Here is a 25,814-nt window from a genome sequence, read left to right as displayed (position 1 = left end):
ACCTATGGAGATTGAACCAGGAAGAAACAGAACTCCTGAACAGACCAATAATGAGTAGTGAGACTGAATCGATAATAAAAAATATCTCTCAACAACAACAGAAAAAGCCAAGGACTGGATGAATTCACAGCCAACTTCTACCAAACATCCAAAGAGAACTAACACCAATCTTCCTGAAACGATTCCAAAAAAATGAGGAAGAGGAAATTATCTCTAACTCATTCTATCAGGCCAGTATCTCCCTGATACCAAAACCATACAAGGAAATAACGACAACAAAAAAGAAAACTATACACTAATATCCCTGATGAATATAGATGTCAGTATTTTGCTTAACAAAATACTAGCAAAAGGCCGGACATGGTGGCTCACGCCTGTAATTTCAGCACTTTGGGAGGCCAAGGCGGGCAGATCACGAGGTCAGGAGTTTGAGACCAGCCTGGTCAGCATGGCGAAACCCAGTCTCTACTAAAAATACAAAAAAATTAGCTGGGTATGGTGGTGCACACCTGTAGTCCCAGCTACTCGGTAGGCTGAGGCAGGAGAATTGCTTGAACACGGGAGGCGGAGGTTGCAGTGAGTCAAGGTCATGCCACTGCACTTCAGCCTGGGTAACAGAGCGAGACTCCGTCTCCCCCCCCAAAAAATACTAGCAAATCAAATCCAACAGCACACCATGATCAGGTGAAATTTATCCCTTTGATGTAATGAAGATTCGAATATCCAAATCAATAAACGTGATACATCACATAAACAGAATTCAGGACAAAAGCCATACAATAATCTCCATAGATGCAGGAAAAAAAGCATTCAATAAAATTAAACATCCTTTGATGATAAAAACATATCCTCAACAGAGTAAGTATTTAAGATTCACACCTCTACATAGTAAAGGCCATGACCCACAGCCGATATCTTATGCGGAGGGGGAGGAAGCATTTCCTCTAAGAATTAGAACAAGACAAAGACGTCCCCTTTCAACACTCTTATTCAACATAGCACTGGAAGTTCTCATCAGAGAAGTCAGGACAGAGAAAAAATAAAAGTTATCCAAGTTGGAAAAGAAGAAGTCAAATTATCCCTGTTTGCTGTGTCTTATATCTAAAAATCCCTAAAGACTCTATCAAGTTCAAGATAAAAAATAACATGCAGAAATCAGTAGCATTTCTATAAACCAAAAAAAAACCTAAGCTGAGAACCAAATTAAGAAAGCAATTCATTTACAATAGCTACAAAAGTAAAATAAAATACCTAGGAATATATTTAACGAGGAGGTGAAAGATCTCTATAAAAATAATAACAAAACACTGATGAAATAAATTGTAGATGACATAAATACATGGAGAAACATCCCATGCTCATGAATTGGAAAACCAATATTGTTAAAAGGATTATATTGCCCAAAGCAATCTGCAGATTCAATCCAATCCCTATCAAATTACCAACATCATTTTTCAAAGCATTAGAAAAAAAATCCTAAAATTCATATGTAACCAGAACAGAACCCAAATAACCAAAGCAATCTCAAGCAAAATAAACAAAGCTAGAAAATCATATTATCTGACTTCAAATTTTAGTACAAGGCATAGTAACCACAAAACCATGGTATTGGTATAAAAACAAGCACCTAGATCAATGGAATAGAATGGAGAACCCAGAAATAAAGCCACATACCTGCAACCAAATGATCTTTGACAAAGTCAACAAAAATATACACTGGTAAAATGATACTCCAGTTGTATTAGTCCATTATCATACTGCTATAAAGAAATACCTGAGACTGGGTAATTTATAAATAAAAGAGGTTTAATTGGCTCATGGTTCCAGAGGCTGTATAGGAAGCATGGCTGGGGAGGTCTCAGGAAACTTAAAATCATGAAGGAAGGCGAAGAGGAAAGAGGCACATCTTCACATTGCTGGAGCAGGAGGAAGAGAGCAAAATGAGAGGTGTTACACACTTTTAAACAACCAGATCTCATGAGAACTCACTATTGCAAGAACAGCAAGGGGAAAATCTGCCCCCATGATACAATCACCTCCTACCAAACCCCTCCTCCAATACTGGGGATTACAATTCAACATGAAATTTGGGTGGGAACACAAATCCAAATCATATCACTAATGAATAAATGGTACTGAAAAATTGGATAGCCATACACAGAAGAATGAAACTGGACTCATATTTCTCATCATATATTTTTTAAAAACCTCAAAATGGATTAAGACCTGAAACTATAAAAATCCTAGAAGAAAACCTAGAAAACACCATTTTGGACATTGGCCTTGGGAAATAATTTGTGACTAAGTCCTTGGATCTAATTAAACTAAAGAGCATCTACACAGCAAAAGAAACCATCTACAGAGTAAACAAACAACCTACAGAATGGGAGAAAATATTCACAGATCGTGCACCCGACAAAGGTCACATGTCCAGAGTCCAAAAGGAACTTAAACAATTCAACAAGTAACAACAAATAACACCACTAAAAAGTGGGCAAAAGACATAAACAGACACTTCTTAAAAGAAGACATGCCAGTGGCCCACAAACATGAAAAAACGTTCAACATTACTAATCAGCAAAGAGATCCACATCAAAACCATAGTGAGATACCATTTCACACCTGTCAGAATGGCTACTATTCAAAAGTCAAAAAACAACAGATGCTGGTGAGGCTGCGGAGAAAAGGGAACACTTATAAACTGTTGGTAGGAATGTAAATTAGTACAACCTTTAAGGAAGACAGTATGGAGGTTTTTTAAAAGAACTAAAAATAGAACTACCGTTCAATCCAGCAATCCCACTATTGGGTATAAACTCAAAGAGAAAAAATCATTACATTAGGCCGGTCACGGTGGCTCATGCCTGTAATCCCAGCACTTTGGGAGGCCTAGGCAGGTGGATCACTTGAGGCCAGGAGTTCGAGACCAGCCTGGCCAACATGGTGAGACCTTGTCTCTACTAAAAGTACAAAAATTAGCCAGGCATGGTGGCACATGCCTATACTCCCAGCCACTCAGGAGGTTGAGGTGGGAGAATCACTTGAACCCAGGAGATGGAGGTCACAGTGAGCCGAGATCATGCTACTGCACTCCAGCCTGGGCGACAGAGACCTTGTTTCAAAAAAAAAAAAAAAAAAACCAAAGAAGAAAACCTGCATTCATATGTTTACTGCAACAATAATAACATGAGTGTTATTTCATAATAGCAAAAATATGGAATTAACCTGAGTGTCTATCAAGAGTTGATTGAATAAAGAAAATGTGGTATACACTCCTACCCCTCCCTTCTCCCCACCCACCCACAGACATACCATGGAATACTACTAGGGCATAAAAAAGAATGAAATCATGTCTTTTGCAGGAACATGGATAGAACTGGAGGCCATTATCATAAGTGAAATAACTCAGAAACAGAAAGTCCAATATGACATGTTCTCACTTATAAGTGGGAGCTAAACAATGGGTACACCTGCACGTAGAGAGTGCAATGACAGACACTGGAAACTACAAAAGTTGGGAGAATGGAAGGGTGGGAAGAGTGTGAGGATTGACAAAGTACTGATTGGGTACAACGTTCACTATTCAGGTGATGGGTATAATAAAAGCTCAAACTTCACCACTACACAGTGTAAGCATGAAAGAGACCGGCTTGTACCCTCTAAATATATAAAAATAAAAATATAAATAAAGGTAACTGAAACTATTAGCTGATTTTTTTCTTTTCCATATGTCTAAGTCCTTCTTTAGATCATTTAACAAATACCAAACACCAACCTACTCAGTGCTAAGGAAATGTTTTAGGTGCCAAAAATGTAGTAGTAAACAAGACAGACAAGACCTTTCTCTCATAGAATTTACATTCTAGAGAAGAGACAAATAATTAACAAGTAAACAAACAAAATGATTATTTTGTAGAGTAAAAAAAAATGAATAAAGATAAAAGTATAATATGATAAAAAGTTAATGAGGATGGAGTGAAAGAAGCATAAAGTTAGCCTAAAAATAGGATAGACAGACTTATTCCACTTTAGTCTTCTTTTTCAAAAGAAGTTTTGGCCATTATAATTCCTCTGCCTTTCATTTAAATTCCAGAAAAATCTTGTCTATACTTATAAAAATCATGCTGAGGTTTTGATACGAATTATATTAAACCTTTATATCAATTCGAGGCATGTGGGCATCTTTATTATGTTGTGCCATCCAATTCATGAATACAGTATGTCTTCCCATGTGATTAGATCTTCTTTGATTTCTTTCACCAGTATTTTAAAGTTTTGCTAAAGCTAAACATGGCCCATGCATATTTTGTCAGATTTGCATCTGAGTATTTGATTACCTTTTAGGGATTGCAAATTATATTGTATTTTTTATATATTTTGTCAGATTCACATCGAATATTTTGTTATGTTTCAGAAATTGCAAATGGTATTGTATTTTTTATTTCAAACGTTCGCGTGTTCATTGCTAGTATACGGGAATACAATTTATGTTGTATATTTTTCTTGTATTCTGAGACCTTGCCAAGCTTACTAATTACTTCTAGAAATTTCTTTTGTAGATTCCTTGAGATTTTCTATGTAAAAAAATCATGTGATCTGCCAATGGGTCAGTCTTATAGTCTTATTTCTTCCTTTCTTATCTGAATGCCTTCTTCCTTTTTTGATTTTTTTTTTTTTTTCCTGTTATTGCACTGGCCAGAACTTCCCACATGATGTTGAATAACAGTGGGCAGAGTGAATCTCCTTTTCTTGTCTCTGACCTTTTGGAGAAAGTATTAAGTCTTTCACCACAAATATGTCAGCTGTATCTCTTTTATTGATGTTCTTCATCAAGTTGAGTAAGTTCTCCTCTATTATTTTTTTTGGAAGTTTTAAAAATCATTTTGGTGTGGAATTTTGTCAAATGCTTTTCTTGTATCCATTGACATGACGATGTGATTTTTCTTCTTCTGCCTGTGATTATTGTCATGGGTCTCCACGTGAAGAGACCACCAAACAGCCTTTTGTGTGAGCAACATGGCTGTTTATTTCACCCGGGTGCAGGTGGGTTGAGTCTGAAAAGAGAGTCAGCGAAGGGAGATAAGGGTGAGGTCGTTTTATAGGATTTGGGTAGGTAAAGGAAAATTACAGTCAAAGGGGGGTTGTTCTCTGGCGGGCAGGAGTGGGGGTTACAAGGTGCTCAGTGGGGGAGCTTTTTGAGCCAGGATGAGCCAGGAAAAGGAATTTCACAACATAATATCATCACGGTAAGGACTGGCCATTTTCACCTCTTTTGTGGTGGAATGTCATCGGTTAAGGCGAGGAAGGGCATTTGCACTTCTTTTGTGATTCTTCAGTTACTTCAGGCCATCTGGGCTTGTATGTGCAAGTCACAGGGGATGAGATCCTGACAATTATAATATACTGATAGATTTTCAAATAGGAAACCAATCTCGCATCCCTGTAATAAACCCCACTTAGTCACTGTGTATAGTTATCTTTTATGTATTGTTGAGTCCTATTTGCTAATATTTTGTTAAGGATTTTTATAACTGTGGTATATGCATGAGGGCTATTGGTCTTTGTAGTTTTCTGTTTTTGAACTGTCTTTGTCTGCTTTTATTATCAAGATAATGCTAATGTCTTAAAATGATTTGGGAAGTATTCTCTCTTCTTTAATTTTCTGGAAGTTTTTTTTGTTTGTTTTGTTTTTTTTGTTTTTTTTAGAATTGATGTTAATTCTTCTTTAAACATTTGGTATATTTCTCCAGTGAAACTATCCAGGACGGGGATTTGGAGCTGAGGGGAGGAGGAGTCTAAAGTGACAAAATAAATTTCCTTAATTGTTATACGGCTTTCCAAATTATCTGTTTCATATTGGCAAATTGTGGTAGTTTGTGTTTCTAAGAAATTGGTCCATTTCACCTAACTCGTCAAGTTTATGTGTGTAAAATTATTTGTAGCATTCCCTTATTATCCTTTTGATTTACACAAGGTCTGTGGTAATATCACCTGTTTCAGATATTGGTAATTTATTTTCTCTCCTCTCTTCCTTTTCAGTCTTACTTACGTTTGTTTAGTTTTATTGTCATTTTCATATAATCAGTTTTTTGTTTCATTGACTTTGCTGTTTTTCTGTTTTCTTTTTTTTTTTTTTTTTTTTTTTTGAGTCGGAGTCTCGCTCTGTCGCCCAGGCTGGAGTGCAGTGGCCGGATCTCAGCTCACTGCAAGCTCCGCCTCCCGGGTTCACGCCATTCTCCTGCCTCAGCCTCCCGAGTAGCTGGGACTACAGGCGCCCACCACCTCGCCCGGCTATTTTTTTGTATTTTTTTAGTAGAGACGGGGTTTCACCGTGTTAGCCAGGATGGTCTCGATCTCCTGACCTCGTGATCCACCCGTCTCGGCCTCCCAAAGTGCTGGGATTACAGGCTTGAGCCACCGCGCCCGGCCGTTGTTTTTCTGTTTTCTATCACATTGATTTCCTTCCTTCGGCTTCCTGTGGATTTATTTTGCTCTTTTTTTCTCTAGTTTCTTGAGGTAGGAGCTTAGATTATTGATATGTAACTTCCTTTTTTCTAATGTATGCATTTAGGGCTATACATTTCCTTCTCATTGAATATAAAGACACAGATATGTTAAAAGGATGAATCATGACTTCAGCTGTGTCGCCACACAATTTGATACATTGTATTTTTATTTCATCTAGTTCAGTCCATTTTTTAATTTCCCTTGAGACTTCCTCTTTGACCCATTGATTATTCAGCAATGTGTTGTTTACTTTCTAAGGATTTGAAGATTTTTCTGTTATCTCTGTTATGAGTTGAAGGTTTATGTCCCCCCAAAAATTTGTATGTTGAAATCCTAACCAACCTGCAAAGTGATGATATTTGCAGTTGAAGCCTTGGGGAGATGATTAGGTCATAAGAGTTAAGCCCTCATAAATAGGATTAGTACCTCACAAGAAGAGGATGGGAGACCAGAGCTCCCTTCCTCTCTAACATATGAGGACACAGAAAGAAGGCAAGCAAGGAAAAGAGAATGTTGCCAAAAAACGGAAATAGCCAGCACCTCAATCTTAGACTTCAGCCTCCAGAACTGTTAGAAATACGTCTATTGTTCAAAGCACCCAATTTATGTTATTTTGCTACAGCAGTCCACAGCTGCTGAAGGCAGCTGTTATTGCTCTGTTATTGCTTTCTTGTTTGATTCTATTGTGGTCAGAGAACACACTCCATACAATTTGAATCTTAAAATTTATGAGGCTTTTTTATGGTCCAGGATATAGTCTTGTCTTTATGTGTCCTGTAGGCACTTGAAAATAATATATATTCTATTTTTGTTGGGCATAAGGTTCTATAAATGTTAACTACATCTTTTTTGTTAATGGTGTTATTGAGTTCTTCTATATTGTTGCTAAACTCCTGTCTAGTTCTTCTATCAGTTTTGGAAAGGGGTATTGAAGTATCCAACCATCATTGTAGAATTGTCTATTTTTTCTTTCAGTTCTGTTAGAACTGAAAAGAAAAAACACACATTTTGCAGTTCTGTTGTTTGATGCATAAACATTTAGGATTTCTATGTCTTCATGGTAAATGATCTTTTATCATTATTTGATTCCCCTCTGTGGTAATTATTTGGAAGGCCTACTTTATCTGTTATTAATATAGCTACTCTCACTTTTGCTTCATTTGCATGCATCTTTTTCCATCCATTTACTTTCAATCTGTCTATATCATTATATGTAATGTGAATTTCTTGCAGACAGTATATAACTAGGTCATGCTTTTAAACCCACTCCACTAGTTTATGCCTTTTAATATTGGTATTCAAACTATTTGCGGCTGGGCACTGTGGCTCATGCCCGTATATCACTGGGAGGCTGAGGCAGGATGATCACTTAAGGCCAGGAGTTTGACACTGGCCTGGGCAACATAGTAAGATCCTATCTTTACAAAATTTTAAAAAATTATCCTAGTGGCAAGTGCTTGTAGTCCCAGCAACTTGGGATGCTGAGGTGGGAAGGTCGCTTGAGCCTAAGAAGTTGAGGCTGCAGCGAGCTGTGGTTGTGCCACTGTACTCCAGCCTACACGACAAAGCAAAATGCTGTTTCACAAAAAATAATAAATAATTTCTAAAACAGAAATTATTTACATATAATGTGACCTGAACATTTCTGGCATTACATTATATTATTATGTTTCAACTCCAGATCTTATTTATATTAATGAGGACCAACTCTGATTTATTTATCTTGCCCAAATTACTATCTGAGGGGTCTGGAGAGTCATGCCCTACAAATCATAAATTCTCATTAGATGGGTTTATTTAATCCTATATATTGTGACTTAATTTCCAACCTGGCTCTGGCATAATATGAGACAAGGAAGAAAAGGTAAAATATTTTAGCCCAAAACATGTTTCTTTGACATATTTTTAAATGACCCTGCAAAGCTGTTCTGTGTAGGGAAAATTTTGCATCGGTAAAGAATGTCTATTAACATAACTACATCTTTTTCTTTCAGACCCTCCCAATCCTTAAGAGATTAACTAAAATCTGAATAGGAAACATTTGTCATCTATTGTCTTTAAGGACAGCCACTAAAAGACATCAAAGGAACTTTGGTCTCCACAATTTTTATCTTAACTAGAACATCCCTATATCCCTACAGCCTGGAACTCCCAACCCTCACCCCCTGCCAATTGCCTCTCTAAAATGTGTAAAACCAAGCTGCTCCTGACCACCTTGGGCACATGTCACATGTTTTCAGTATCTTCTGAGGGCTCTGTCATGGGCTGTGGTCACTCATATTTGGTTCAGAATAAATATTTTCAAATATTTTACAGAGTTTGGCTCTTTTTGAAAGACAGGACTAGCTGGATTTCTTAGGTTGACTAAGAATCCCTAAGCCTAGCTGGGAAGGTGACTGCATCCACCTTTAAACACGGGGCTTGCAACTTAGCCCACACCCGACCAGTCAGAGAGCTCACTAAAATGCTAATTAGGCAAAAACAGGAGGTAAAGAAATAGCTAATCATCTATTGCCTGAGAGCACAGTGGGAGGGACAAGGCTCAGGCATTCAAGCCAGCAATGGCAACCCACTTTGGGTCCCCTCCCTTTATATGGGAGCTCTGTTTTCACTCTATTTCACTCTGTTCCCTGTTTTGTTATGGCTCGAGCTGAGCTTTCACTTGCCGTCAACCACTGCTGTTTGCTGCTGTGGCAGACCTGCTGCTGACTTCCATCCCTCCGGATCCGGCAGGGTGTCCGCTGTGCTCCTGATCCAGCGAGGTACCCATTGCCACTCCCGATTGGGCTAAAGGCTTGCCATTGTTCCTGCACGGCTAAGTGCCTGGGTTCGTCCTAATCAAGTCGAACACTAGTCACTGGGTTCCACGGTTCTCTTCCGTGACCCACAGCTTCTAATAGAACTATAACACTCACCGCATGGCCTAAGATTCCATTCGTTGGAATCTGTGAGGCCAAGAACCCCAGGTCAGAGAACACGAGGCTTGCCGCCATCTTGGAAGTGCCCCACCGCCATTTTGGAAGCAGCCTGCCACCATCTTGGGAGCTCTGGGAGCAAGGAACCCCTGGTAACATTTTCACTGACATGTATTTATTTATTTTAGAGACAGGGTCTCACTCCATCACCCAGGTTGGAGTGCAGTGACACAATCATAGCTCACTATAGCCTCAAACTCCTGAGATTAAGCAATCCTCCAGCCTCAGCCTCCTGAGTAGCTGGGATTACAAGTGTGAGCCACTGCACCCAGGTAGACCTTCACACCTTCTATTTTCTCTGGCTTCTACTGGTACTCATCCAGCAGGGGAAGGTGGTGGCCTTGTTACTGACAAGGGAAAGAAGAAGTCCAGGTTTCCCATGTGGCCTTCTCTGATACCCCAAAGAAAATGCCCCTGTTTTCAGCTGGGTGAAGGTGGGAATTTACCTCCCCACTAGGACTTCACGGATCTCTTCCTGGATGGGAGTGGTAGTCACTGGATGGGTATGTCTAGTCACTGTTCCCTACTTAATCTTCACTAACACCACACTGGGTGGAAGGTGGCCCCCCATTAATGCTCGTCCGTGGCAAATGTCCTGGCTTTCTACTAGTTCTTCCCTGACAACAACCCAGCAGGAAGGGGGAAGGTGCTTCAATACTGTGGATTAGGGGTGGAAGGCCATGCTCTTCACTGATGCTGAATAGGCCAGGGGGTGGGGGTGCTATCTATCATTGAGGTTAAAGTCCTGGCTCCCCACCCCATTCAACCTTTGCTCCCGTGGGGAGGGATGGGTTCATTTTAATTTTTTTTCCTTTTCTGTCGTGTTTGGCTGGAGTAGAGCAGTTATTGTCTAGCATTTTTCTGTCTTGCTAGTTTGTCCTTTTCCTGGTATTTTGGCTAGTGAGAGCAGTTTTGTTTTGTTTTGCTTTTTTTCCTTCACATGTGCCTATTGACATTTCTGAGCTGCAGGCTCCTGTAGCTCCAAAGATGGGACACATGAGGCAAAGAGAGAATCTGAGGAACTGACCACCATGTCTTTCTTTGGGTCCCAAAGTCTTCAGCTGGTCTGCAAGGCTCCACCTTTCAGTCTTATGCTTGTTTTATATAGGACATCCAGGGTTTTTCGTTGTATTTAGCCAGAAAAATAAATATTTCCACTCCTCCAAAGCCTATTTTTGCACAGTCCTAGAGCTAAGAATGGCTTTTACATTTTTTTTTTTTTTAAAGAACATGAGATAAAAAAAGACTACATATGACCTGCAAAGCCTAAAATATTTACTATATAATCCTTCATACAGAAAAGTTGAAGACCCATGACTTCAGCCATGACAAGGCACCTGGAGTTTATTCTAAGTGCAACTGGAAGCCTTAGGAGGGTTGTTGGCAGAGGAATAAAGTGATTTTGTTTGCTACTTTGAAGAGATTACTGAAGTTAGTGAATCCAATTATTTCTAAGCACTTTCCTAGAGTCCACAAAAGGAGTCTGGGGAAGCAGGCTCTGTGGGTCTGGGCAGGGGCTTGAGAAAGGGGGTGGGTCAGCCTAATAAGGACTCCATCACATGAAAGCGTGCTTCTTTGCTGAGGTTGTACAGTAAATAGGTGAGAGAGTGGGGAGTCTAACCCAGGTGAGTGCAGCTCCAGAGCCTCATAGCCCCCATTCTGCTCCATTTCAGGGGAGGACTCATAGGAAGACTCTGAGCGCAAGTCTCTGAGCCTTGAGATTTGGAAGACCTAGAAGGGAGGGAGAGGAGGATGCCTGGAGGATTACCATAGGTTCCTCCCACAGGCTAGCCCTGCCGGGCTCCTCCCCACCCCCGGCTTCTTCCTCCATACCGTTAACCTGCTCTTTGCTGCTTCCTAGTTCGACTTTTCATCACCACCAAGCCATTTGTTTCTGTTTGTAATTATGCATTTTAATGTTCATTAATTATGGAATGCAAATTGCTCCGAGTGCAAAATTTGTAATGAGCTGTTTTACCATCCCACCCCCAGGTCTAGAAGGTGGGCCAGCTGTTCTGAGCAGGAGAAGGAAAAACAACCAACTTGCAAAACAGAACAATTTGTCCTAGGGCCTGAGTGAATCATATGGTAAATAAGCCTGGGGGACTTCCTGCTGACGCTAGAGGTGGGGCCCTGCCCCACCTGGGTCCTGGGTGACATCAGTGTGGCATTTTCATTCTTTGCTACAAACTTGGGCCTGAAAGGCAGGTGGGGTAATGGAAGGAGCTCTAGCCTTAGACCCAGCCTTTTACTGGTTATACCACCCTGAGCTGGTCACTTGGCTTCTCTGAGCCTCAGTTTCTCCTTCTGGAAGGTAAGGATTATGATGAAATCATCCTCAAAATAGGGGTGGCAGGCAAACACTAGCAGGCCCTGGACAAATGCAGGTGAATGGCTCTCCAGATTGCTAGATTCCAGTTCTGCCTGACCGTGGCCTTCTTTTTTTTTTTTTTTTAGATGGAGTTTCCCTCTTGTTGCCCAGGCTGGAGTGCATTGGTGCAATCTCGGCTCACCATAACCTCCGCCTCCCAGGTTCAAGCAATTCTCCTGCCTCAGCGTCCTGAGTAGCTGGGATTACAGGCATGCACCAACATGCCTGGCTAGTTTTGTATTTTTAGTAGAGGCGGGGGTTTCTCCATGTTGGTCAGGCTGGTCTCGAATTCCTGACCTCAGGTGATCCGCCCACCTCAGCCTCCCAAAGTACTAGGATTACAGCCGTGAGCCACCGCACCCAGCCAAAAATTTCTGGTTGCTTTCTTTTCTTTTTGAGATGGAGTTTCACTCTTGTTGCCCAGGCTGGAGTGCAATGGCACAATCTCAGCTCACTGCAACCTCCGCTTCCTGGGTTCAAGCAATTCTCCTGTCTCAGCCTCCCAAGTAGCTGGAATTATAGGTGTGTGCTACCATGCCCAGCATATATATATATGTTTTTTGTTAGTAGAGATGGAGTTTCACTAGGCCAGGCTGGTCTCGAACTCCTGACCACAGGTGATCCACCTGCCTCAGCCTCCCAAAGTGCTGGGATTACGATTACAGACATGAGCCACTGCACACTGCCCCGGCTGAGGTCTTTAATTGTCTGAGAGCCTTCAGATGGGAACACTCTGAGCCTCAGTCTCCTTCAATGGAGGCATTGGACAGCAGGAAGTCAGGGAAGGCTTTCAGATAAAAACTGCTCAGTTTTTATCAAAGCAACTGTGAATTGTGAAAAGGGGAAAATTAGCTCTGAAGTACTTAAGAGGAAAATGGAGAATTTCCTTGGAATTGATTGAATGTATTTTAAGACATCACAAGGATGTCCCCAAACCTGCCTGACTATGAACAATGCCTTGTTCTCCTCCAAGGACTAGGTAAGTATTTGATTTCTTTAAGTCTCATGGCCAGAGCAAGCATAATAACAGTATTACCTCCTACAAATAGTACTCGTCTCAACAATAGTATGCCTCAAAATTTATGGTAAATATTTTTTACTTATTGTTATTATTTTTTACAGACAAGGTCTTACTATGTCACCCAGGCTGGAGTGCAGGCAGTGGTGCAATCATAGCTCACTACCACCTTGAAATCCTGGGTTCAGGGGATCCTCTTGCCTCAGCCTCTCAAATAACTGGGACTACAGGCATGTGCCATCATACTAGGCTAATTTTATTTTTATTTTGTGTAGATATGGAGTCTTATCATGTTGATCAGGCTGGTCTTGAACTCCTGACCTCAAATGATCCTCCCCTCTCAGCCTCCCAAAGCCCTGGGATTACAGGTATGAGCCACCATGCCCAAAGTGGTAAAGATTAAATGAAATGTGACAATAACGAGACTAAACATATATGAAAGCCAGAGTACACTGTCACAAAGAATACACACAACTGTGAATGAAGTCTGACTGAGACACTTGCTCAATGTGTGCCCTAGTTTTTCTGAGCCTCAGCTTCCACAGTTTATACACTGGCAAAAGTAACTCCTTCCTCACTAGACTTGTGAGAGGATCCTGGGAGGTCATGTACCTGACATGTGCCTGACACCTGACAGGTGCTCACAAAATGCTAACTGCTGTTGTAGTTACCTTGTTACTTTCTCCAAATAGGACACATTCAGGGAGAAATGTAAAGGAACCGCATACAGGGAGATGGTAGGCATTTCTTCCATGCCTACTTTTCCGATGAGGAAACTGAAACTCAGAGAGGTCAGGTGAGCTGCCTTAGGTCAAACAGCAAGCAAGAGGCTGACTAAGCCCACCATTGAAAGCCCCCTGACTATGGGACCAAATGAGGTGCTCTTTTCCCTGAACCGCATGGAGGTGGCCTGTCTGTGGTGTCACAAGTGGTTCAGACTGGCTAGGTTAATACAGAGATTGTGAGAATCTTGTGGGAAGGGCCCTGTAATGGGTTATCAGAGGACTTGGGTGCTTTAGGGACAGAGAGGTTGCTTGTGGCATAGTCTTGGATATACAGATTAGATACAGCATCTTGGAAAAAAGAGGTAGGGAAAGATGCAAGGAAGGAAATGAAATGCATATTTATTATGCACCTGCCATGAGCTGGATGTTTCCCAGTATGCTATGTTTTTTAATCCCCCCCAAAACTCAGAGGACCTCTAAAATACAATATACTCATTTTACAGGCAAGGTTATTGAAGATCACACAGGCTGAGGAAGGGCTGCTGAATTCTTCAGTATGAACCATCCCTTTGATAAGAAACTGAGTGGGCTTGGTTCTTCTCATCCCAGGAGACCTCTGGTGTGCTTCCTGGCATATGAGTGAGTGGGAAAGGCTCTGCCAGTCCTCAGTCCCCCACCCCTCTCGCCACTCAGCCTCAATCTGTCAACGAGGCCAGCTAGCCTGTCTATTAATGCAGACATTGATTTGGACAACCAGGCCAATCAAGAGCCCATAATTACTGGGAGTTTTAATCAACTCATGCCAATTCAGCTGCCGCTCAATTTGTGCTGGACTTCGGTGCTGACAAGGAGGGAAGCGGTGGGGGGTTGGGAGAGGCATGCAAAAAGGATTACAGGGATCAATAGTCCTGCGTAATGAAGGACAGCTGCTGCAGGCACCACCAGGGGGCCTGAGACTTCAGAGTGGAGGAGACAGAGCCTGCCCCCATCCCCCAGGAGAACTCCCTGGCTCAGAATGAAAACCACACCCCTGCTTCATCTCTGCCTACACCTGGATCTGGAAACCACTTAGGCACCACCAGCCAGCACCTGTTCCCTGCAGGGTCCAGCCCTCAGTCTCTCTCTCCACATTTTGCCCTCAGCCGGGCCTGGCCTCCTCTTCTTGAAGAAAATTATGTATCCTTCAGAGCCAGCAATCCCATTACTGGGTATACATCCAAAAGGAAATAAATCATTCTACCAAAAAGACACATGCAACCGTATGTTCATTGCTGCCCTATTCACAATATAAAGACATGGACTCAACCTGGGTGCCCATCAATGGTGGACTGGATAAAAAAATAATGTGGTGCGTATACACATGGAATACTATGCAGCCATAAAAAGGAAATCATGTCCTTTGCAGTAATACGGTTGCAGCTGGAGGCCGTTATCCTAAGCTAATTAACACAGGAACAGAAAACTAAATACCACATGTTCTCACTTATAAGTGGGAGCTAGGCTGGGCGCGGTGGCTCACACCTGTAATCCTGGCACTTTGGGAGGCTGAGGTGGGTGGATCACCTGAGATCAGGAGTTCGAGACCAGCCTGGCCAATATGGTGAAACCCCATGTCTACTAAAAATACGACAAATTAACCAGGGGTGGTGGCGGGCACCTGTAAACCCAGGTACTCGGGAGGCTGATGCAGGAAAATCGCTTGAACTCAGGAGGCAGAGGTTGCAGTGAGACAAGATTGCACCATTGCATTGTAGCCTGGGCAATGTGAGCAAAGCTCTGTCTCGGAAAAAAAAAAAAAGTGGGAGCTAAATATTGGGTACTCATGGACATAAAAATGGCAATAAGAGACACTGGGGACTACTAGATGGAGGAAGGAGGCAGGGGGCGTGAAAGGGAAGAAACAGGGGCAAAGATTAAAAAACTACTTATTGAGCACTACGCTTAGTACCTGAGTGATGGGATCAATTGTACCGCAAACCTCAGAATCACCCAATGTATCCAGGTAACAAACCTGCACATATACCTCTGAATCTATAATAAATGTTGAAATTATTTTTTAAATCAAATTTTAAAAAATGCTGTAAGTTATATCTCAGCAGTCTCTGTGGTTATGTTCCTGAGTTCAAAAAGCCGAAGAATGCTGAGGAGACAAAAAAATAAAAATAAGGTTAATCCAGATATTGTCATTTCCTAGCTGTGTGACTTCAGGCAAGTCACTGCACCTTTCTGGTCCTGGTTTTCCTGTTCTAAAATAGACTCAATAATAAATAACCACCTCCTGGGATTGCTGGGAACATTCAGTGCTGTCACGAATGAGAACTCCTTGTGTGGAAGTTCCTTCTTCCTTTTGATGTCCCACGTCAGAAAGAATCAGTTTTCTTTTTCTCCCATGTTCATTATTCTTCTCCTAGCACAAGCTTTATTCTGCCAGGTGGGACGGTTTCTGGGTCACAGTCTGTTTCCCCATGAGTCCACAGCTATTTGGGGACGGGGACTGTAATACACACAGCTTCCTTTTCTCAGCCCAGCACGTGGGAGGGAGACAAGCCAGTATGCAAGGCAAATGTGGCCCCTGGGGTCAAGCGAGCTTGGGCTTGAATCCCACCTGTCTTTGCCACTTACTAACCATGTAATGTTAGCCAGCCAGTTCATTAACATTTGAACCTCAACTTCCTCAAAGTAAAATGAGCCTAATTACACTTACTCAGAATGGCTAAAAAAAAAAAAAAAGTTAGACATTTAATGTCCCTAACATAGTGTCTGGCACAATGCTAAGATCCCGATTGTTATAAAAGTTGCTATTATGATTATTATCACTCTTAATATTCAATGCTCCGTAAATATTTTTGGAATGTAATAAAATGTCTGGTTGTGTTGCTTAGTTTTGGCTTGAGTTCCAATGAAATACCAACAGGCCATTATCCCCACATGCCAGCCATCTGTGCAACATTCAACATACACTTACTGAAGACACCAGAAAGGAAATTCAAATGCTTTCAGGACATACCGTGGGCCGGGCACTACAGGAAATGTTTTCCTGTTTTCCTTATACTGCTTTGCTGAAGCCCCACACTTCTATGAGATTGCTGTTATTGCTGTTATTAGCTTGATTTTTGCGGAAGAGAAAACTGAGGCTTTGTGACTGGATGTGTCTTTCTTTGTAGTTCTAGCAGAGCCAGGGTGCAAACATGGGGGCTTTTGACTCCAGGCCCCTGCTCTTTCCACTGTACCATACCATTCCTTCCTTTTTTACTTTTCTTTTCTTTCTTTTTTTTTTTGTGAGATGGAGCCTCGCTGTGTCACCCAGGCTGGAGTGCAGTGGCACGATCTCGGCTCACTGCAAGCTCTGCCTCCTGGGTTCACGCCATTCTCCCACCTCAGCCTCCCGAATAGCTGGGACTACAGGTGCGTGTCACCACGCCTGGCTAATTTTGTTTTTTGTATTTTTAGTAGAGACGGGGTTTCACTGTGTTAGCCAGGATGGTCTCCATCTCCTGACCTCGTGATTCACCCACGTTGGTCTCCCAAACATACCATTCCTCTCTTGTGGAGGCACCAAGGAGTAGAAGATATGAGAGTTCCTGACTTCAGGAAGAATCTGGACCAATGGTAGAGATCAGGTAAATTTCCAGAGGGAGAAAAGTCATAGTTCAAAATGGTTTATGATAAAAAATGTGCCAAACCACAAAAAACAAACAACCTGATTAAAACATGGGCGAAGGACTTGAATAGACATTTCTCTAAAAATGATATACAAATGGCCAATTGGCACATGAAAAGAGGATCAACATGATTAGTAAATCATTAGCGAAATGCAAATCAAAACTACCTCACACTCATTAGGATGGCTGTTATCAAAACTTCAGAAAATAACGAGTGTTGGTGAAGATGTGGAGAAATTGGCGCCCTTGTACATTCTTGGTAGGATTGTAAAATGGTGCAGTTGCTATGAAAAACAGTATGGAGGTCCTCAAGAAATTAAAAATAGAACTACCATATGATCCAGCAATCGCACTTCTGGATAGATATCCAAAAGCACTGAAAATAAACTCCTCAAGAGATATTTATACACCCTTATTCATAACATTGTTATTCATAATAGCCTAAAAGGCAGGATCAACCAGTGTTCACTGACACATACATATACACACACAATGGAATATTATTCAGCCTTAGAAAGGAAGGCAATTCTGACACATGCTGCAGCATGGATGAACCCTGAGGACATTATGCTAAGTGAAATAAGCCAGTCACAAAAAGACACATGCTGTATGACTCTATTTATATGAGATGCCTACAGCAGTCAAATTCACAGAGATGGAAAGCAGAATGGTGGTTGCCAAGGGCTGGGGGAAGGGAAAACGAGGAATTATTTAATGGGTGTAGAGTTTCGGTTTTGAGAGATAAGTGCAGTAGATTGGGTGTACAACAATGTGAATTTTGCATCACACTACCAAACTGTACATTTTAAATGCTTAAGGAGATAAATTTTATGTTATGCGTATCTTATCACAATTAAAACAATTTAAAAAATGTATTTTAATAAAAGGGAAGTAGAGAGTGAAAGACATAATGGTTCCTAACTTCAAAGAAAATCTAGACCAACTGGAAGGACTGGATGAACCCCAAGAGGGAGATAAGTGATGTTTCAGGATGGTTTCTGATCAAGAGTGGTGCTGGAATGACAGCATGCTACTGTGTGGCTGGGTTTGCTCACACATGCTGATCACAGCTAATTATCTGAATATATGCTGCCCGCTTTTCCCATTAGAGAAGTCCCAGGGAATTAGGGGACACAGGCTACCATCCTTGCTTTGGGCACATCCCTTCCCTTCTCCAGTCCTCAGTCTTCCTACCTGTCCAGTGAGAAAAGTGGTAGCTGGTCTCTAAGGGGTCCCCCATCTTGGACATTCTATGGTTCTCTGCCAGATGTCAACAGGAATTCCAAGGGAGGTGGGTTCCTGCAGTAAGCGGCACCTGGTCTAGTGCAAGTGACTTGGGAACATGCTTGCAGCTTTTCCCTACAGCCTCTTTAAATGGCTAGTCAACCTTTCGGTGGCAGTCACGAAGCCTTCTGCACAGAGCGAGGGTTCAGTTCAACAAATGCCTATTCAGGGCCTACTGTCCTCCACAAATTATAAAACCTTCACTTTATTCTTAAAAAAAAAAAAAGATACGTATAGTCTATTGGGGGGGAGAAAAATAAGTAAGCATATTCTTATAGTTCTTGAGGTTTTTGTTTTGTTTTGTTTTTTGAGTTGGAGTCTTGCTCTGTCACCAGACTTGAGTGCAGTGGCACGATCTCAGCTTACTGCAACCTCTGCCTCCGGGGTTCAAGCGATTCTCCTGCCTCAGCCTCCCAAGTAGCTGGGACTACAGGCATGTGCCACCATGCCCAGCTAATTTTTGTATTTTTAGTAGAGATGGCGTTTCACTATGTTGGCCAGAATGGTCTCAATCTCTTGACTTTGTGATCCACCCACCTTGGCCTCCCAAAGTGCTGGGATTACAGGCATGAGCCACCGTGCTTGGCTGAGGATTTTTATAAGCACCAAGGACTGAGGGAGGGGAGGCCAGGGAACACTTTCCTAAGAAAATCTGCCAAGACTCCTGAGGAATGTCTATTCAATAGCTATCTGGTGATGATAATAAATAGCCTTTGTGTAGCTCATTAATAATAATAATAGCTAACACTTAATGGCACTTACCGTGTGCCAGGCACTGTTTCAATGTGTTTTGAATGTTAACTCATTATGTGCACAGCCTGATGGTATAGGAACTACTAGTCTACTCATTTTACAGAGAGGGAAACTATGGCACAGGCAGCTTCGGCAACTTGTCCCAAGGATACAAGGCAAAGTGAGTGGCACAGTCAGGATCTGAAGCCACACTACGCTGCCTTTTACAGTGTATTAAGCTTTCTAAGTTACTTCCTCGTCTGTTATACTTTTCTAGCCTCGTGGAGAGAGGTGCTGACGCCATTTGGAAGAAGAGTATCCTGAGGTGCAGAGATGTAAGAGAACTTCCCAAGATCATATAGTGATTACATGTGGGGCAGGACAGAGGCTCCACTCAAGTCTGCACTGCTACAAAGCTGAACCCTCTGGGCTGATGGCAAGACTCAGTGAAGGCGCCCTCTCTGTTCCCAAGGCAGAGGCTCTAACTGTCTTCACCTGGGTTCAGGGTGCTGGGATGAAAATGAACATCTGCTGTGTACACCCCATATGCCAGACACACTGCTAGGCTACGCTAATTTATGAAATCTTCCCAACAACCCAGAAAAGAATGCACCATTATTTTCACCACTCACAGATGGAAAACAGGCTTGGAGAGGGAAGATGACTTGCTCCAGGTCCTCACTATAGATGCTTGGATGTCTCTCCGTTTTCAGAAGCCTCATGTCCTATTACTTCTCTGAGTAGCACAGAGCTGAGGGGATTTTGCTACAGACCAAGTGCAGGGAGGTGTTTGGGGAAAATAGCTTATTGTGACCTTGCCTGAGCACTTAACTATGGAACCAGGTCTCCTCCTAAGAGCATTGAATGTGCATTAACTCATTCCCTCCCACAGCAACCCTAGGCGGCAAACACCACTACCACGCCCACTTAACAGATGGGGAACCTGAAGCGCAGCATGAAGAGGTGTGTTAACTTGATGAAGGTCACACGGCCGGTAAGCGGTGGAGCCAGGAAGCCTGGCACCTGAGTGTCTTTTCTTAGCCCTTCTGCAATACTTCCTCATACAACAAACATGTAAGGAAAACAAAAGAAACACAAACTCAGTTTCTCCTATTACACCCTCTCACAACTCAATCAACACAGAACACTTCTGTGACCTCTGGTCACCGAGAAGTGTGTGGCAATTTCTCTCTGGCAGCAACCAATTCTCTGGGAGATCCTCCAGCAGACACTAGCTGTGTGTCCTCTAATTCAGTTCAATTTTGACACTATCTGACTGGAGATGGTGTCAGATCCCACAGGTTGAGGACCCAGTCCCACAAGGCTGCCTCCAATTTCCACTGCCAATTCCAAGCCCCAGGTTATTAAACCTGTGCTTCTGATGACCACCTATAAATCAGAGTTCCCACAATCCCTTCCTTGGGCTCCAGTAACTTGCAACAGCAGCTCACAGAACTCAGGGAAATACTTACGTTCCCTGGTTTATTAACACCAGATGGAAAAGTTGCACAGCGCAAAGCATATGGGAAGGGGCACGGAGTTTCCATGCCCTCTCTGAGCATATCATCTTCCAGGAACCCCCATGTGTTCTACTCTCTGGAAACTCTTGAACCTAGTCCTTTTAGATTTTTATGCACACTTCAATACTTAGACCGGATTGATTAAATCATTGGCCATTGGTGATCAACTTAACCTTCAGCCCTTCTCCCCAGGCCAGAGGCTGGGCATGGGGCTGAAAGTCCCAATCCTCTAATCACGCCTTGGTCTTTCCTGTGACCAGCCCTCCCTGAAGCTACCTAGGGGTGGACAGCCATCAGTCAACTCGTTAGTATACAAAAGACACTTATCACTTTGATAACAAGAATTTTAGAAGTTATAGGCCCAGAAACAGGGATAAACACCAATATATATTAATTTGCAGGTACTATTATTCCACCTTTTTTTGAATACTGGGAGACTAAGACTTCAACAGGTTTAAAGCAACTTTTCTCATTATTACAGAGGAAGGGATCGAGACAGGATTTGAACCTGTACAGCTTGATACCAAGTAACTTGTGCCTAGCAGTGAGCTACTTATTCAGGGGTCAGGGCCAGGCCTTCATTAGGGCAGGCTAGAGATATGGACATTTCCATGCTGCTAGGTTTAACAGGCTGGTGTCTCTTCCCCATCTCTTGTCACTAAAAACTCAATTTGCAGCTTGAGGCTGTGTCCTCACATCACACCTTCTCATTGATCACCCGGACTGTGAGTGAGAAAGATTTTATAAGCTAGTTAGTTGGCTTTGCAAAGCATAGAGCAGCAACCATTGAGCATATGCTTCTGTGGGTATATATTTATTCAGCTTATGTTGAGTATAATTTTGGATGGTGTGCATATTTTATTTTTTGTTGCAGAGCGCAATTTAAAAGAAGAAAAAAAAATCCTTCTCTGAATGGAGACAGATGCCATATATGTTGGACCCTCAAGGGACTGAAAAGGATGAGGTTCCCAAGTCCAGTGTTCTGGGAACGGGGGTGGGTGGAAGGAAACTCACAAGTGCTGGGAATCCAGGATCAATTCTAACACCCACAGCAAGGCCAGCAAGGTACAAACCACCTAGTCCAGGGCAGGGCCCTTCAAGGTTTTATTCCCAAGGCCTCTCCGGTAGCCTGTCTGACTGTTCTCTAGATGTTATTTACTGAGTACTAAATATTGGCTGATGGATGAAGTGCACATCATCTGCCTTAACTTTCCCCACAGCTCCATGTTGGGATGCTGTTGTCCATATGAAAACACAGATACTACATTGCCCAGTGTCATCAACTAGAACAGCAGGAATCTGTACACTGGGAAGCCTGACCCCAGAACCAGTGCTCTCAAATCCCACCAATCTCATCTGGTAGTTACTGGAGTTCTCAGCTAGGAGTCCTGATATCCGTGCTGCCAATTCCTATCTCAGTGGCAATGAACATGTCACTTCCCTTTCTGAGTTGGCTTCCACACTCACAGAACGGAGACTGTGATACCATTTTGCTGGGGTGTTATGAAGATTCAGAGATCCAAAGTTACACTTAAAAGTCATTTGAGACATTTGTTCTTTTTTTCTACCCCATCCCCTGCCTAAAAGGTTCTCCTCTTACCCAGGATGAACTCAAGATGTAACATTTTAAAATGAGTCTTAGGAAAAAACCTGCAAGGGTTTGTACCAGCTGGAGAAAAATAAATACGCTCATGTGAGTGCCAAAGATTCAAAAGAGAGAAGCAGCAGCCCAAACCAGAGTCTACACCAGAGGGAATCATTATGGAAGGAGAAAGTCCATCTTATCATTGTGCAGAAAGGAAGGATCCATGTGTGACTCTAGGGAGTAGGATCTAAAGCGTCATTTTCTAGCTCTGTAAATAGACTATGGGCTTCTTGCTAGTTAGGACACAGTATCTCTCTAATGTTAGGGCCCAGAAGAGGGTGTGGCATAGCAGTACTTAGTTGTCGAGTTCTGAATGCAGCTAAAATTCAAATGAAACTGTGGGTTGTCTAATAACCAATTTTTGCTTCAACCAAAGGCAACTTTGATCTAGCTTGGTAAGATGTGCTAGATGCTGGAGAATCCGTTACCAAGAGTCAAGAATAAAATAAAAGAGCAACTCTATGCATACCTATGTGGGAAAACTGTAAAAAACATGATTAGCATGAAAGACAGGGTCTTGGCCACTTCCAGAAGGGAGGACAGGGTTAAAATGGGAAATGGAGGCATAGTGGGTGTGTTAGGGGAGGGCTTCTGGAATGCAGGCAATATTCTATTTCTTGACATGGGTGATGGTTTAGGTGAGAATTGCTTAATTAGTATTGAAACTGTAAATAATGATTTACACATTTTTCTATATATTTTATTGCACAGTAAAATTGCTAAATTATCTATCTATCTATCTATCTATCTATCTATCTGTCTATCTATCTATCTATCTATCTATCTATCTAATCTTATAGCAAAACTACTAAAAGGACATGTCAAAATGCTAGTAGTAGTTATTGGAGGTCGCATCACTGTGGGTGATATTTTTTTCTCTATATGTTCTAAATATTCTTGTATGTGCATATAATAATTTCATTAAACAAAATATGTTTTTAGTTGAATTGCTTCATTACCTAAATAAGGCAACAATGAAAATGTGAAGGTCAGTTCCACCACTTCTGCCTGAAATTCCTCCAATGGAGAACCTCGTCTTCTCCCTAAGGTTCAACGTGCATGAAAGAACAGCTCTGCAGAGTAAGTTGAGGGGTGCCAAATTCCACTGGCTCTTATACAGGCCTATCTGCAGTGTCTTCCCACTCTGGACCGAAGTACATCTTTGACTTAGGGACTGTGACGGGGAAGGGAGATGCCCCAGAGAGAATCAAGTTTAACTCTGAATTTGTAGGAAGGACAAGAGTGTAGCTGAGGATTCACAGTAAACAGAGCCATGTTGAGAAACAGGGTCCCTTCCTCACCTCGGACTATATTATCCCCATGATAATGGGCCTGAAAAATCACCCTTCCCTTTCAGTGATGATGAAGAAAATTTCTGAAAACCAAGGAAAGCCAGAAAAGGGTACTATGTTTCCTAGCTCACCAAGCTCCTTCCTACACAATAGGACCTGATCTTAGGAAGGGAGTTCATGGCCCTGGGTTTTGCTCATGCCTGGCTACTTTCACTGGGTCCAGCCAACAATATTGTAAGGTGCAGAGATCATTCCCATTTTATGGATCAGATTAGAGGGGCTCAGATACATTCGGCAATTTGTCCAAAGTCACACAGCTTCCCAGTTACAGGAATGGGATTTGAATTTAACTCTGAATCATGGACAAGTCTATTATTTTCACCGAACTGGAATTCTGATTAACTAGCCCAGAGGAACGTCTGTTACTCAGCTCGGGTAGAATTTTCTCAATGAAGAGAAAGGCTATTGAGTGTTTGATGAAACCTTCTCACTGTATGCTCCCTCAAGGGAAAGAGATTTCAAAATACCTGGGCCAGTGGGTCAAGACTTCTTAAAGCCGGGATCAGAGAGAAGCTGGAGAATACAGGCAAAAGGATACCTTTATTATTTATGAAGTTTAATAATAATAATAATGTCATTTCTCATCCACTTATCCTCAAGATCTATGAGAAAAGACAAAAGAATGATGATAAAAATAAAAGAGTCAGGCCGGGCGCAGTGGCTCACGCCTGTAATCCCAGCACTTTGGGAGGCCGAGGCGGGAGGATCACGAGGTCAGAAGATCGAGACCACCCTGGCTAACACGGTGAAACCCCGTCTCTACTAAAAATACAAAAAATTAGCCGGGTGTGCTGGCAGGCGCCAGTAGTCCCAGCTACTCGGGAGGCTGTGGCAGGAGAATGGCGTGAACCCAGGAGGCGGAGCTTGCAGTGAGGCGAGATTGCGCCTCTGCACTCCAGTCTGGGTGACAGAGCGAGACTCCGTCCCCCCTCCCAAAAAAATAAAAATAAAAAAAATAAAAAAAATAAAAGAGTCATGTTATTCTGGGTGGAAGAGAGTCCTACACTGGAATTTCGGACGCCTGGGTTCTATCCAAGCATAGCTCCTGTGCGCTTTAGCCTCAATTTGATCATCTTTATTTATGACCCAAGGAGAAAATACACACACACACATACACATACACACACACACACACACACACACAGAGTTAAGATCAAGCTAGGAAGTCAGTTGTCTTAAAAATAAAAAATAAAAAAAAAAAGGAAAAGGTCTAGGAAAAGAAGAATGTGTAGCTCTGCCTTAGAAAATTGTCCCAAAGAAACACAACTGTATGCTTTCTATACTTCCATTTTTAAAATTACATATATAAACTCTTATTTATATTTGCATATGCATAGGGAAGAAGTATATAGAAGGATATATGTCTATCTATATATACACCAAACCGTGGCACATTTATCTAAAGTGGGTGAGTAGTTAAGAAAAGGGGCCTTGAGTTTTTTTCTTTATACATGTTAACACTGTACACATTTATTTTATTTTATAATGAGAGTTAGCTACTTTTAGAAAACCAAAAAAAAAAAAAAAAATTAAAGGAAGATTGATGATCAAATGGAGAAAATACCTTATGAATGCAAAAATTCTATTATTATAATTAAGATGAACACAATTATTCCAGCTTTTCGTTTCAGAGCTAAGGACGTGTCTGATGATCAGCATTTTGATGCCTCTGGAGACACTCACTGGTGCTTGGCGCAGCTACTAAGAATCCTGCAGTCATGGTTTCCGACCTCCTCAAACCCTCAAGGAGACAGCAGACCCACGGCCTCATTTACTCTCCTCTGCATTGCCTGTTGCATCTGGACCCTCTCTCACAGACACAGTGTACACTTCACTGGACTCCACTCCCAAATGTACTACATTTATTTTATCACTCAGAGACCATTTAGGCCAGATACCCTAGCCTGCCCTTGGGCTGTATTCTGAAAGAAAAGCAGCACCTACAACAGTGTGGAACACCAGATGCTCTATTGCTCCTTTTGAAAAAATCCACACCTTCATCCAAATCATGAAACACTAATAC

At 42.0% G+C, this 25,814-nt stretch overlaps 1 protein-coding gene and 2 long non-coding RNA genes across 12 annotated transcripts in view; 2 read left to right on the top strand and 1 right to left on the bottom strand.

Annotated features, from left to right (window-relative positions):
• The window catches only part of ASTN2 (astrotactin 2), a 986,627-nt gene that overhangs the window by 392,261 nt on the left and 568,552 nt on the right, over nucleotides 1-25,814 (bottom strand). The window lies entirely within an intron of this gene.
• Nucleotides 9,468-14,235, top strand: LOC123569020 (uncharacterized). The gene is made up of 4 exons (XR_006692539.3): nucleotides 9,468-9,574; nucleotides 11,475-11,570; nucleotides 13,147-13,239; nucleotides 14,100-14,235. It is a non-coding gene; the product is annotated as an uncharacterized lncRNA (long non-coding RNA).
• Nucleotides 19,548-23,386, top strand: LOC135967379 (uncharacterized). Its single transcript, XR_010581458.2, has 3 exons — nucleotides 19,548-19,609; nucleotides 20,167-20,268; nucleotides 21,669-23,386. It is a non-coding gene; the product is annotated as an uncharacterized lncRNA (long non-coding RNA).

This window comes from Macaca fascicularis, chromosome 15 (assembly GCF_037993035.2).
Source record: "Macaca fascicularis isolate 582-1 chromosome 15, T2T-MFA8v1.1".
In the NCBI taxonomy this organism is placed as follows: Eukaryota; Metazoa; Chordata; class Mammalia; order Primates; family Cercopithecidae; genus Macaca; species Macaca fascicularis.
Note: the sequence above shows the minus strand (reverse complement) of the source record. Positions and strands in the feature narration are given on the sequence as shown.